The sequence below is a fragment of the Octopus sinensis genome, unplaced genomic scaffold (assembly GCF_006345805.1).
Source record: "Octopus sinensis unplaced genomic scaffold, ASM634580v1 Contig17779, whole genome shotgun sequence".
Taxonomy (NCBI): Eukaryota; Metazoa; Mollusca; class Cephalopoda; order Octopoda; family Octopodidae; genus Octopus; species Octopus sinensis.
In genome coordinates, this window is record NW_021835316.1 from 42501 (window position 1) to 57130 (window position 14630).

At 37.3% G+C, this 14630-nt stretch overlaps 1 long non-coding RNA gene across 1 annotated transcript in view; it reads left to right on the forward strand.

The window, feature by feature from the left end:
• Positions 1-14152, forward strand: part of LOC118761832 — a 22191-nt gene extending 8039 nt beyond the window's left edge. Inside the window, exon 3 of the long non-coding RNA XR_004997668.1 lies at positions 14142-14152. This is a non-coding gene — a long non-coding RNA (uncharacterized LOC118761832). The remainder of the gene's footprint in view (positions 1-14141) is intronic.
• The last annotated feature ends 478 nt before the right edge of the window (positions 14153-14630 follow it).

Here is a 14630-nt window from a genome sequence, read left to right on the forward strand (position 1 = left end):
GTGTGTGTGTGTGTGTGTGTGTGTGTGTGTGCGTGTGTGTGTGTGTGTGTGCATGTTGGTGACAAAGGTAAGTAGGGTGGATGTGTTTTTGACAAAGAATAGAACTAGTGACCCGGTTTCTATTACCGGCTTCGGTGATTTTCTTTGCTCTACTGCAGAATTTTCCCATGGGTGGGGGGAGAATAATTTGCCCTCGTTTTTGAAACGATTGGGGACTTCAGTATACCTAAGAACATACATACATATTTACATGCAGATATACATACATACACACATACATTCATATATACATACATGCACATACATTCATACATGGATTCATACATACATACATACATACATACATACATACATACATACATACATACATACATACATACATACATACATAGTGATTGCACCATCTGCACAAATGATTGGCCTTCCACTATCTCTGAGCTTTTTCATTTTCAGTGGCATTTCGACACTCTGTTATGACCCTCTCAAATTACTATCCAGTCCCGCTGCAGGCCTGCATGGTTTGAAGCATAAGTGACAGACGGAAGTTGTAACTTCCATTGGATTGATCGGATCACTTTGTGAGATATGATCTCTGTGAAGCACGATATGTTTCTTAAGACCCAAAATAGACCTGAGCCTTTTCACATGTCACACACGCTGAATCTCTCGGTCTAGGAGGAAAAATGTTGCATATAGCTGATTTCGGGACTTTAAATGGTTGACGTACCCAGCCTTTGCTACAGTTAATAGAGATGCTCTGAGATCAATCGTTGGTCGGGTGCCCACTACTATTTGTATGTTTAAACAGTTGCACATACACACGTACATACATACATTCATACATACAAAAATACCCTGTTGATGTTGAAATTTCAATGAAGGAGCCTTGGATCTAGGTTAGAAACCGGGTCTGTCTCTATCGGCAAGAAATCTTGAAATAAACTGAATAATGACAGACATATATTCATATACGCATATATGCAGACATACGTACGTAACTGTGTACGTACATAGTACGTTCGTATGTACATACATAAAGATATCATAATGAAATAATGGACAACTTATAACTTTTATATCCAGACTATAGATTTTCATTCGTAGCTATTATTATTATTATTTGTGCATTGGGTTATGTAACAACAGATTTGTACAAAAGCCTAGAAAAGGTGGAGTCCTGTAAAGAACAAACGAAGCAAACTAATTCTTATTTTCTGTGTACAATCGATGTGTTGTAGAGTGAGAATTTGTACAACATTCCTAAGGTTCTCTATTGGAGGTTTCTGGCCTGACGACAGACGCACGCACGCACGCACACACACATACACGCACAGACACGTAGAGTAATGAAACCCACACACTTGTTTTCTAAAGTGATTTGATATATGAGTATAAGTTTTTCCTCTCCCTCACATATATAAATTTACGCATTACCAAATTCACATATCCAAGAACCCCCAAAATTTGCAGGGTGCGTGTTAGCTGGTCACCTTGCCTGAAACTTTAACTTTTGAGATGGTCTATTAGACATTTACTAACACAGACAAAAGCTATAATAATTTAAAATTCAAATGTCAATTTATATTTTGGTTAGAGAATATGTCTGTATGTGATTTATGTATATATATATATATGTATGTGTGTGTGTGTGTATGTGTGCGTGCGTGTGTGCGTATGACATCAGGTACAATGTTGGTTCGTTTTCAACTAAGCACAACATCGGTAGGTTTGCTGAGATGGTACACAATCGATTGTATCGATCTCAATATATTACTAGTATCTATCTCATAAACCTTGAATAGGTAAAAGAAAAAAAAACAAAGCAAAACAAAAAAAATCGCGTTGGAGTTGAACTCATTATCTCGAGAGAGGAAACTACATTGTAATAATGTATATTTTTTAGTTCATAAGGTAAAAAGAGCTTTGCCCATAAATTCACTTAGTGATTCTCCAAGGTGTGGAGAAAGGGTGGAAGTTATTCTCATACTGGACACCTGGGTACTCAGATGAATGCAAGGAAGTGGATTCTGCTCATAAGCACCAAAAGATTAGATGGTGATGCTAGACGATAAATCCAGAATCCCACTGGTTCGGTTATTTCAATAGGTTTAGCTTTCATTATAGAATCACAGTTGACATTTCATGGTGATCTTTTTGTATACACCACTTACGAGTGACTTTTTTAAAAAATAAATCGACAAGAGACATATGGTCCAGATGTAGTGATTGTTCCACAGGATTTCTCCGTTTCCACAAACCGAATTTGGTGTCTTCTTTGATTCTAGTTCAAGACATTTCGCGTAATAACCAATATTAATATCCTTGAGATAAGCATGAACGTCTCGCCGTCTCTCTATTCCATTTCATCAAATTTGATGTTTTGTGCACACGTAAAAAAATCCATATAAATACTTTTAGAGGTTAAAGAATCGTAGGGTGTAGCGTCATTATCAATCAGTCCATTGGGTCTACATATTAATCCCAGTACTCCCAACTCTATACCATTCCCTAGAAGACAGAGGTCATGAAATGTTACTGGAGATCAACAAGCCTCTAGATCTCTTCCACAATTTCAAGGTTTTTGTCCTGTAGAGTATTGTAGACCCCAGTTTGAAACATACAGGATTATAACAAAAAGTGAGAAGTGTTTTTCAGTTCATTTAAAATCAATCGTCATAAATTATTGATTTCTAAAATGTATACGACCATACATTCGTATAACTAGATATACAAGAGAAGTAATATTAATAGTTGTATGGAACAGAAGCAGAATCAAATAAAAATTGAAAGGTAATTTTTAGCAGTATTTGTACAGATATAACATATTTTATGGACTCGTGTTTAAAAACAATATACCTCGGATGTGTTGCAACGATGTATTTCGAAGGGAATGAAAAATAAAAACATTTCAATAGTTACCACATGTACTCGAGTTTCCACATCAATGAACAAATAAAATATACATACATACATCTTTATATATATATATATATATATATATATACATGCATATGTACATACACACACACATATACATATGTATATATATATATATATATATATACATGCATATGTACATACACACACACATATACATATGTATATATATATATATATCATCATCATCATCATCATCATCATCGTTTAACGTCCGCTTTCCGCGCTAGCACGGGTTGGACGGTTCGACCGGGTCTGGGAAGCCAGGGGCCGCTCCAGGCTCCAGTCTGAATCTGGCAGAGTTTCTACGGCTGGATGCCCTTCCTAACGCCAACCACTCCGTGGTGGATTGGGTGCTTTTTACGTGCCACCTGCACAGGGCCGGAGGGTCCGGCATCGTCACGATCGGTTCGAGCATTTTAACGTGTCAGCGGCACGGGTGGCAACGAGGTCCGGGGTACTTTGGGGATCGGGGTACTTTGGGGACCAGGGTACTTTGGGGATCCGGGGTACTTTGGGGATCCGGGGTACTTTGGGGATCCATATATATATATATATATATATATATATATATATATATATATATATATATTATATATATATGTGTGTGTGTGTGTGTGTGGTTGTGTGTGTGTGTGTGTGTGCGCGTGGTCAGGGTGTTACACTCAGGATTGCGAGATCACGGTTTCGATTTCCAGAAAGGGCGTTGCGTTGTGTTCTTGAGCAAAACACCTCATTTCACATTGCTCTGCGATCATTTCGTCATATGACACGAGGCACATCATGTACCTGTACAGGTAATATTGATATAATGGAGGGTGTGAGCTTATGTGGATACGAACTTTTGATCATTATAAGCAAATCATCTGTGTCGTTTGTTCAGCAAGAAATTGCAGAATCCTCATACGCCGTCGTCTAACGATGGGTGAGTCCTCCCAAGCCTAAGGGGCTGGACTCAGTCTCACTGTGTGACTCCTTGAGCAAGTGTCTTCTACTATAGCTTTGGGTCGACCAAATCTTTGCTGTGGATTTGGTAGACGGAAGCTGAAAGAAGCTCGTCATATATATATATTTGTGTGTATGTGTGTGACAGTGGCTGTTGGTGTTCCTGTAATCTACGGTTTGACAAAAGAGATCGATAGAATAAGTACCAGGCTAAAAAAAATGGAATAAAAGTACTGGGGTTGATTGGGTTTTCAACGAGCGAATGACTCTGCTTATCAAGGCAGAGTTATTTTTAATAGCAAATTTAAATGATGGCGCGTGGCTTAGTGGTTAGGGTATTCGGCTCACGATATTAAGGTCGCGAGTTCAATTCCCGGCGACGCGCTGTGCCTTTGAGTAAGACACTTTATTTCCCGTTGCTCCGGTCCACTCAGCTGGCAAAATTGAGTTGTACCTGTATTTCAAAGGGCCAGCCTTGTCACATCCTGAGTCACGCTGGATCTCCCTGAGAACTACGTTAAGGGTATACGTGTCTGTGGAGTACTCAGCCATTGCACGTTGTCATAACCGACGGAGTGCCAGTTAGTTACTAGAAAATATAAAGTTTAAGGTTTGAATGTAATAATTTAATTAAATATAATAATCCAACTAAACTCTATATTTGCTAGTAAACCAAAATTAAAAGAAAGAAATTAATAGTGAGTTGCAGCCCTGATAAGTAGAATAATTCGAACCTTGTAAGTCGAATCTGGTAACATTGCATAGAAGTTCCTTCTTTGGGCATGTCAACAAGTGAATGCTTTGAAACCGCGTTCGCCTACAAGGCTTCTCTTTCATAACTGAAATTTGTATAAAGAGGCTATTGAAACTGTTGTGCGTGATGTTATTTTTTTTTTAATTCAGCAAAATAAAGGACAAGTATTTGTAAAGATTTCAAATGTTTAACAATCCCGAGACAGAATACAAAGTAATGCAGTTATGTGTTGCTTCGGGTATGAAGAGGTGTTTTTTTTCTTTTTTTTTGTTTTCCTTTTTTTGTTTTTTCAAAGTAGAAAAAAATTTAATCTTTGAAAAGAGGAGGCGTGGTAGAAAACAAAAAAAAAAAAGGAAAGAGAATGATGAGATGAATAAATAGAAAGAGAATGTGGGGTGATCTATGTCTTATGTACAAAACTAGAAAAATGCATAGATTTGTGGGGAATGAAACACTGCGATGTTCCTGCCTTCCTCGATCGCATTAACGATGAGTGTTATGAGAAGTAGGATTTATCAGGAAGCAAAAACTAGGGTACCCGATAGTGTTTGCAGGAGGGTATCCTGTACACTATGTCCTCCCCATGGTCTTCTGTAGATACAGGCTCCTTATGAATAGGTGCGAAGATATTCTGCTTTAGGAGGAAGAAAATTGAAGGCAGCAACGTTCAAGCCTTCCTCTAACAACAACAACAACAACATCAGTAATATCAGTTTCAAATTTTGGTACAAGGCCAACGATTTCGGTGGAGGCGATATGTCGATTACATCGATCCCTGTACGTGATAGGTACTTCATTTATCGAGCCCGAAAGGAGGCGGATTTAGAACTCAGAACGTAAAGACGGACGAAATACCTATTTCTTTACTACCCACAAGGAGCTAAACATAGAGGGGACAAACAAGTACAGACAAACGGATTAAGTTGATTACATCGACCCCAGTGCGTCACTGGTACAATACAGCCAGGCTTGTACATTGGACACTGCAACAAGTATGGACTTGACAGAGCAAAAAATTGGTACGAACACAAACCTGAAGGCATCTTCGAAAATAGAAATGCAAAGATCCTATGGGATTTTATGATTCAGTACAACCATGAGATAGAGAATAGGAAACCGGACGTAGTCTTAATTGAGAAAGAAAACAAACTATGCTGGATCATAGATATAGCATGCCCAGCTGACAACAAGGTATGAGATAAGGAAGAAAGAAAAGTCGAGAGATATGGCAGGTTAGCTCGGAAAGTTAAGCAGTTGTGGTCGATGAAAAAGGTAGCAGTAGTACCAATAATTGTCGGAGCCCTTCGAAGAGTGAGCAAAAATCTCGAGAAGAATGACGGACAAAATGCTGCTAAACATTTTTGCCCATTTTAGGATAATAAAAATAACGATAAGAATAATAGTAGATAAAATAAAAAGGACAGGCAAATGGTTGGAGTTGATACATAAGATACTAAATAGATTCTAATTTGAACTTCTATTTCACATTTATTCATTGTATTAGTACATCGTTTTGTTCCCTCGTCCTCCTCTATTACTATCTACGTCTTTTTCTTTCTTTTCTCTGTCTGTCTGTGCCACACTCTCTAAATTAGACTAATTTACATAACTTTCGTTGATTAGTAGCAGACATTGAACAAATAACGGTGAAGGATAAAGAAAAAAAGAAGAAAAAATGCAATAACTACCTCGTGTAATTTAGTCCAAATTGCAATCTAGCAGTCAACTTTAGTTTTAATCTATCAGAGGTGGGACAGCGATAAAATATTTAACCATCAATTACTGAAGCCCGTTTACAAACATCCATGATGAGAATGGAATTATAATAGAAGCACTGAGGACATTTTCGTCCTAGATTAGAATGAAATTATAATAGAAGTTATGAAGACATTCACATCCTAGATGAGAAGGGAATTATAATAGAAGCTATGAGGACACTCTCGTTTGATAGAAGCTATGAGGGTGTAATTTTATATGGAAGAGGAGGAGACGAAGATTATGCTTATGAAGTTGGTAGCTCCAGCATGACTATAGACCACTGACTGAACCAATGAAACAAAAAAGTAGTGTCCCAAGTACAAAGTCCAACTTTTTATTCCTCTCAATAAAAAGAAAAAGAAATCCCTTTCTATGGTCGAAACATACACTCAAGAAACATTGACTGAACATCCATTTGATACGGATATTCACTTGAAAAACTTTTTACCCTTTGTAGAACCTGCGAACATTAAAGGATTGTGTAGACACCAAGTGTGAAATTTTCTCATTATGTCCACACTTTACGTAGGTACGTTTTAGTAGAAGTTAGGGAGAACCTAGCAGACGAACGACAACCAATTACTCTAGTCGCGATTATATTGAGTTCCATCAGTGTATACACACTGTGGCATCGTGTTTGTAACTATGCATATATATATATATATTATATATATATATATATATATAGTTAATCCAAACAAGAAAACAAAAAAAACGCAAGGACGTGGAACAAATAAAGTATTATTGGACGCTCAGGAAAGAAGGGAAGAAGGAGGGTTTAACGTTTCGAGCGGAGCTCTTCGTCGGAAACATAGGAGAAGGAAAGATCCCGAGAAGGGAAGACAGAGGAAAAAAATCGCCAGTGGTACTCACGCGGTCACATGCGCCCTTTTAAAGCTTAGCCAGGCTCAAGGGCCCGGTTTCAATGGCATATGTGTTCCCCAGCTGGACAGGACGTCAGTCCATCGCAGCGTTACTCATTTTTATCAGCTGAGTGGACTGGAGCAACGTGAAATGAAGTGTTTTGCTCAAGAACACAACGCGTCACCCGGTCCAGGAATCGAAACCACAATCTTACGATCATGATGCTGACACCTAACCACTAAGCCACGCACCTCCACACACACACACACACACACACACACACACACACATATTGATCTCATCTAATTGTTATTCACCACCTGGATGTGCAAACACCTAAAAACTGATAACTCTCCCATATCTCAACTTTTTTAATAATTTGCTTTTTCTTACGCTTCCCTTGTTTGTTTACAAGATTTTCGTCCCTTATAAGAGTCTAAGTCTATTGCTATTCAGTTAATTATCTCCTCAAGATTACTCCCTATCTTTTTCAAATCACGTGTGCTCGTTAAACATCACTTAACTCATTTGGAGTTACTAACGCATCATATTGACATTACGAGTTGAGAAATGGCGAAATAAATTTAATATTTCGTTCAGAAAATACTGGTTAATTGAATTTCACCTGGATTTTTGTATGTCTTTTATTAATAATATATTCACCCTTTTAGTTGACCGAGTGCTCCGCTTTTTGTTGAATTTCATATTACGGGTTTATATATATATATATAATATATATATATATATATATAGTTAATCCAAACAAGAAAACAAAAAAACGCAAGGACGTGGAACAAATAAGTATTATTGGACGCTCAGGAAAGAAGGGAAGGAGGGTTTAACGTTTTGAGCGGAGCTCTTCGTCGGAAACATAGGAGAAGGAAAGATCCCGAGAAGGGAAGACAGAGGAAAAAAATCGCCAGTGGTACTCACGCGGTCACATGCGCCCTTTTAAAGCTTAGCCAGGCTCAAGGGCCCGGTTTCAATGGCATATGTGTTCCCCAGCTGGACAGGACGTCAGTCCATCGCAGCGTTACTAATTTTTATCAGCTGAGTGGACTGGAGCAACGTGAAATGAAGTGTTTTGCTCAAGAACACAACGCGTCACCCGGTCCAGGAATCGAAACCACAATCTTACGATCATGATGCTGACACCCTAACCACTAAGCCACGCACCTCCACACACACACACACACACACACACACACACACATATTGATCTCATCTAATTGTTTATTCACCACCTGGATGTGCAAACACCTAAAAACTGATAACTCTCCCATATCTCAACTTTTTTAATAATTTGCTTTTTCTTTACGCTTCCCTTGTTTGTTTACAAGATTTTCGTCCCTTATAAGAGTCTAAGTCTATTTGCTATTCAGTTAATTATCTCCTCAAGATTACTCCCTATCTTTTTCAAATCACGTGTGCTCGTTTAAACATCACTTAACTCATTTGGAGTTACTAACGCATCATATTGACATTACGAGTTTGAGAAATGGCGAAATAAATTTAATATTTCGTTCAGAAAATACTGGTTAATTGAATTTCACCTGGATTTTTGTATGTCTTTTATTAATAATATATTCACCCTTTTAGTTGACCGAGTGCTCCGCTTTTTGTTGAATTTCATATTACGGGTTTATATATATATATATATATATATAATATATAAGCTTTTATATTGACGAGGAGGTCAAACGAACTTTATTAGTATCTCAGGAATTCTCAATCTTTAACGTTACGAGCCTAGTTCAACAGATCAGAAAGAAGGAGAGCATGCGTGCAGTAGCTAACGAATCAACATGGCGATCTGATTTCGGCCAGAGTCAAAGATCAACATATATATATATACTCTTTACTCTTCTACTCTTCTACTATTTTACTGTTTCAGTCAAGTGACTGTGGCCATGCTGGAGCACCGCCTTTAGTTGAGCGGATCGACCCCAGGACTTATTCTTTGTAAGCCTAGTACTTATTCAATCGGATTTTTTTGCTGAACCGCTAAGTTACGGGTACTTAAACACACCAGCATCGGTTGTCAAGCGATGTTGGGGGGACAAACACAAACACACAAACATATACACATACATACATATGTACACACACACACACACATATATATATACACACATATATACGACGGGCTTCTTCCAGTTTCTGTCTACCAAATCCATTCACAAGACTTTGGTCGGCCCGAGGCTATAGCAGAAGACACTTGTCCAAGGTGCCACGCAGTGGGCCTGAACCCACAAGTATGTGGTTCGTAAGCAAGCCACTTACCGCACAGCCACTCCAGCGTCTATATATATATATATATATATATATATATATATATGTATACATATATATATATACGTACGCACACACACACACATACAGGGTGCGGCAGAAAAACCTGCCATATATTACAGTTTTTAAAGCAGTACTAGTGAAGTTGGATAGGTGGTAACGGTGTCTTCATATCACTAATGTGGAAAGATTTTTGCTGCATCTTACATACATACATACATACATACATACATACATACATACGTACGTACATATATACATATATACTCTTTACTCTTTTACTTGTTTCAGTCATTTGACTGCGGCCATGCTGGAGCACCGCCTTTAGTCGAGCAAATCGACCCCGGGACTTATTCTTTGTAAGCCCAGTACTTATTCTATCGGGCTCTTTTGCCGAATCGCTAAGTGACGGAGACGTAAACACACCAGCATCGGTTATAATATAAATGATATATAAATATATGCATATATACATATATATGTACATACCTACATATATATGTATATATACATGCATATATGGGTACAGGACATAAAAAAAAACGTAGACAAAATGAGAAACGAGAACATAAAAAACAAAAACATAGAAAACGGACTTTTTTACGAACAACGAAAGAAAGAAAGAAACAGAGAAATGAGACAGGCAACATAAAGAACATTCCTTTCATAAGTTGTCCCCTGTTTTATTTACTCCGCGTTTCGAAGGTAGGGACAAGACGTGACACACACACACACACACACACACACACACATATATATATATGTCGACTGGGATGTGTTATCCCACCCTCCGTATTCACCCGATATTGCTACTTCGGATTCCCACTTATTCAGGTCTCTACAGAATAGTCTTAATGGTAAAACTTTTAATTCCTTGGATGACGTAAAAAGATACCTTGATGAATTCTTTGCCATGTAACCACCCCAATTCTGGGAAGAGGGTATTTTCAAGTTAAAGGAAAGATGGAGACGCATTGTGCGACATAATAGTTCATATTTGGTTGATTAAAAATGTAATGGCAAGTATTTATTGACCTTTTTATTACCTTTAAAAATCGGCACGAACTTTCCGGACAACCCAATACACACACACACATACACACACACACACACACACACACAACACACACACACACACACACACACACACACACACACACACACACACATATATATATATATACACACACATTTATATATATATATAGAGTGGGGATTAGGTCAAAGATTTTCACAAAAATATTTTATTTTTGGAAAGGTCTGGAATTTGTCAGTTTGTGAAGCAGTGCTCAGAAACACCAAATAAATATTGCCAAGTTTCACAGATTTACTACAGTGACAAATCATACAAGAATGTTATATCATTCGCACATGTTCAGAAGAGACAGAATTTTATAAAGAAAAAAAAGAAAGAAAAATTCCTCACTATATTTTTTGTTGATTCTTTTTCTTTGCCTTTTGTCCTTTGACGTTTTTATGTGTGTTGTTTGTATTGGCTTGCTTTACCATATATAGTAATAACAACTATATATGGTCTTTTTTTTATATGTTGTTTTACTTGTTTGCTTTATCATGTGCATATATAGTAATAACGCCTTCAGTTTAAAGGATACAATGGCATGACCTCTGAATCTGCTAGGAATAACAAGCAAATCTACCTCATATCTAACCCGCCCTCTTAAAAGTGTGTCACAAATTTACCCACATTGGATAATGTGGCTCGGATTATGCAATACAATGTAAGTTAAAATGAAGTAAATTACCAATGACAAAGTGTAGCAGTTTGGTAAGCAGTTTGTTTTCCAATCATATGGTTCTGGGTTCAGGCCTTTGCCTGGCACTTTGGTCAGGTTCTTTTTGCTGTAGCCTCGGGCCGACCAAAAACTTATGAATGGCTATGGTAGACAAAAACTGAAAGAAGTTCCTCGTATGTATATGTATATGTATGTATGATGTATGTATGTATGTATGTATGTATGTATGTATGTAGTATGTATGTATGTATGTGTGTATGTATGTATGTAGTATGTATGTATGTATGTAGTGTGTAGTGATGTATGTATGTATGTATGTATGTATGTATGTATGTATGTATGTCTGCATGTGTGTATGTATGTATGTATGTATGTATGTATGTATGTATGTATGTAGGTATGTAGTATGTATGCATGGTGTGATGTATGTATGTATTGATGTGTGTGTGTATGTATGTATGTATGTATGTATATGTATGTATGTAGTATGTATGTATGTGTGTGTGTGTGTGTGGTGTGTGTGTGTCTTTGTGTTTGTCTCACACCGTCGCTTGACTACTGGTGTTGGCGTGTTTAAAATTATGTACTGGGGGGAAGATGCGTTCGACTAAAATTCTTGAAGGTCATGTCTCATCATGGCTGCTGTCCAATGAGTGAAAGAAGTAAAAGATAAAAGGCAAAAAAGAAATAGGGTCTGTTTAATAAGACTTTACATGGGTTGAAACAACAAAAATAGCAAGAACAGCAACAACAACAACAACTGCAAGAATGAAATCAATAGCTAAAAGAGTAACAACAGTGGCAACAATAACTACGGTAAGGACAATAACAACAACAATAATAATAACAATAAGAGCGAAAAAGAACATCAATAACAATAGTAAGAACAGTAATAGCAGCAACAATAACAGAGACGGAAGCATCATCATCAAGAAGAAGAACTGTAATGAGATGCTCACGAATGACTCTCCAAAGAACATTTCCATCTGTTAGAAAGGCGGCGAGCTGGCAGAAACGTTAGCACGCCGGACTAAATGCTTAGCGGTATCTCGTCTGTCTTTACGTTCTGAGTTCAAATTCCGCCCAGGACAACTTTGGCTTTTATCCTTTTGGGGGGTCGATACATTAAGTACCAGTTGCGTACTGGGGTCGATCTAACCGACTGACCCCACCTCCCCCAAAATTTCGAGCCTTGTGCCTAGAGTAGAAAAGAATTTCCATCTGTTAGAAACAGATGGAAAGATGACATAAATTATGGTTGATCTGTCTCTGTCTGCCCGTTTCTCTCTTCCCTCCCGCTCTCTCTCAATGTGTGTGTGTGTATAAATAAATACATATATATGTATGTCGGGATGACTAGATCGTCTTCTTAGAGCGCTCGAATCTGAGTTCTCATTCCTAAGGTATTTTTCAATGTTATTATTATTATTATTATTATTATTGTTAAGGTCACTACTTGGAATCTTTGGGTTAGTAACCCGCGCTCTTAACCTTTACGACATATGCCCGTGGGCAATTATGGAGTGAATTTTAGGGCTTATAAATCTAATATTTTTCTATCCTTCCTTAATACCGGTTCCCATATGCTGCTCATATCTTCACTCGGTCTGCTTAGGAGGTTGTTGTGTCCTAGTATATGTGTTGCTTCTTTTAGTTTTCATATTTTCCAGTATGATTGGATCAGAGATCCTTTCATAAATCATTCTTCTAACATTGAACTTGAGTTACAGAAAGAAGAAGAATTGGTCACGTTTTCTAGTGGCCGAGGGTTAAAATTAAAACATTCGACTCTGCCCATTGATTCATTTTGGATTTCAATTCAAGAGGAGTATTCCATATTGTGTAAAAGAGCTGTAGCAATTTTATGACAATTTTCAACTTATATATGTCAATTAGGCTTCTCAACATTAAACAACATCAAAAACAAGAAGCATGAGAGATTACGTATCACAGAAGAAGAAATGAGGGTGGGTCTGTCTCATATTTCACCAAACACTGAGGAAATTATGAATAAAAGCCAGAACAAATTTCTCACTAAAGAAGCCAGCTATTTGACTGATGAAATTCGAAACACTGCAGTAAAGTTCATAGTTTCTTTATTTAGTTTGAGTCATTCCATGTGTCTATGACTAGTCTGTGTCTACGGTTGTATGCCGTCTATGACTTACCATGTATTTATTTTGCAAAATTCAAATATTTTTCATATATATATTTAGCCAGGGTGTGCCTCTATTTTTACATGTGTTCCAAGGTGTTCCGTTGGCAAAAAAAGGTTGAGAACCACTGGTACCATAGCATCGGGCCGATCAAAACCTTGTGAGTGGATTTGGTAGACGGAGACTGAAAAGAAGCCCGTTGTATTATATATATATATAATTATATATATATATATATATTATATATATATATATATATATATATATATATATAGATATATAGATATATACACACAACATATGTGTGTGTGTGTGCGTATGTGTGCGTGTGTCTGTGTCTTTGTATCTGTCATCCATTGCTGCCTGACAACAGGTGTTGCTGTATTTACGTCCCTGTAACTTAGTGATTCAACAAAAGAAACCGATAGAATGAGTACTTGGCTTTAAGGGAAAAAATAACTCGGGTCGATTTGTTCGACTAAAGCACTTTAAGTTGATGCCCCAGCATGGTCTAATGAGTTAAACAAGTAAAAGATGTGTGTGTGTGTGTGTGTGTGTGTGTGGTGTGTGTGTTCAAATAGCTATCATTGACCATTTTGAGTTATCTTTCTTGGCTAATTCATTTAACCCAGCCCATAATTATATTCTACACTTTTTTGTGTATGTCCAAGTCTATGGTAGGACTACTGCTGTGCCGATGGCGCCTCTCAGATTGTCTTTTCCTTAATGCCAAGTAAGGTTTGAAGAAATTTTGATTTTTGGAATTGTGTCCCTTTTTCATCGGGAGTTGGTCCTAACTGCCACATAGCGATTGTTCTACCATCCCTGTAAGCGGAGATAATTTCAATAAATGAAGAATCTCTCTTGATATACTCTTATTTACCACTGGCAATTCTGAGTTATTTCTCTTTAGTAAAGTATGTATGTATATATATATATGTAAAACGACAAAGGCTTCTAGTCAAAGTATATATACATATATATGTATATATAAAGCACACACACACACACACACACACACACACACACACACACAAATGCATACATGTATTAGATATATGTAATATATATATGTATATTAAAGGAGCACTTCGTCGGTTACGACGACGTGGGTCCCAACTGATAAGATCAACCGAACAACTTGCTCGTGAAATTAACATGCTAGTGAGT